Genomic DNA, 1499 nt, shown 5'->3' on the forward strand with positions numbered 1-1499 from the left:
CTATCCCTCTCCCTTCTTCTCTGTAAAAAATCAATAAAATATATTAAAAAATAAAATAAAATAAAATAAAATAAAATTACGAACGAGACAAAGATGGCCAAAACACTGCTCTTATTTCAATACTAAAGGCCCGGTGCACGGATTTGTGCACACTGAAAGGAAATTAATTAGAAGGTGGCCAGCAGGGTGGGACTGGGCGAGATGGGCCAACATGCCCTGGAGCCAACCCCCCGTGGTTCCTCCCCGGCTGGCCGCACCTGGGGTGGTGCCAGGGCTTGAAGGGCGTCTGTGGAGTGAGCAGGGTCCCTCAGGCAGGTGGGGTCCCTCAGCCTGGCCGGCGGATATCTGGCTGAAACCGGCAGTCAGACATCCCCCAAAGGGTCCCGGAGTGTGAGGGGACACTGCAAAGTTGCTGGTGCTTGGCAGCTCCTGCGTTGAGTGTCTGCTCCCTGGTGGTCAGTGTGCGTCATAGCTACTGGTCGGAGCGTCTGTCCCCTGGTGGTCATTGCGCATCATAGCTACTGGTCCGCTAGCCACTTAGCCTTTTATATATATAGACTAGTCTCAAGGCCTCACTAATACAATAATAAATAAAATGCATACAAATAAAAAAGATTCAAAAGTCATTCTCTGCAGACAAAATAATAGCCTAGCTAAAAATTTCAATTAAGCAACTAAAAGACTGTTAGGATTAACAAGAAAATTCAGCAAGTTGGCTGGGTGCAAAGGTTATTTATATTTAGGAAAGAAAAATAAAACTCACATTCACAATGGCAACATCTATAAAGACTCTACCATATACTTTTTTCCCCCACGCTGCTCGTAGCTATGAAGCAGAAGAAAAGGGAAGCAGTGATGGCAGATCCGGAGGACCCCAGGCCAGTCTTCCTGCGCACACACCTCCCAGAGGGAACCAGGTGAGAGCTCTGCTAGGTTAAGGCCCAACGCAGCCACCCCAGGAAGGAAAAACAAAACAAACCGAGCAGGGAACCTTCTGATAGAATCATTGTTCGAAATAGTCACAAAAAGGAACCAATAATTTTGCAACTTAAAAAAGCACTAACACCGACGTGTAGAAAACCTGTGTCCGCCAGGACAAGCTGTGTGACCTTCAACTTACCTGGCCTGTAGGCGCCTCAGAGTTCTCATCTGTATAATGGTCACAACATGACGTTGAGATAATTCACGCAACGAGTTAGCACAACGCCTAGTTAGGGGTAAGCACTCAATTAATGCTAGTATATCACGAGAGGTTGGCATTAGGCCAGGTCTTTCTCCTCCTCGGAACTACCTTCCCCAGTCCCTCGCGCGGCTTGGAACTGGGGACCTGCTCCGAGCAGATGCTGCCAGGCCTGCGGACCAGGAGCCGGGGATCGGGCTGGATCCCGGGCTCAGCAGGCGGGCCTCGGTGTTCTCGTCTGTGAAATGGGCACGCGGAGCCGGCCGTGCCCAGCTTACAGACAGGCTGCAGGGGGTCCGGCTCGGAGGGAAAGGGGCCG

This window comes from Myotis brandtii, unplaced genomic scaffold (genome assembly GCF_000412655.1).
Source record: "Myotis brandtii unplaced genomic scaffold, ASM41265v1 scaffold454, whole genome shotgun sequence".
Classification (NCBI taxonomy): domain Eukaryota; kingdom Metazoa; phylum Chordata; class Mammalia; order Chiroptera; family Vespertilionidae; genus Myotis; species Myotis brandtii.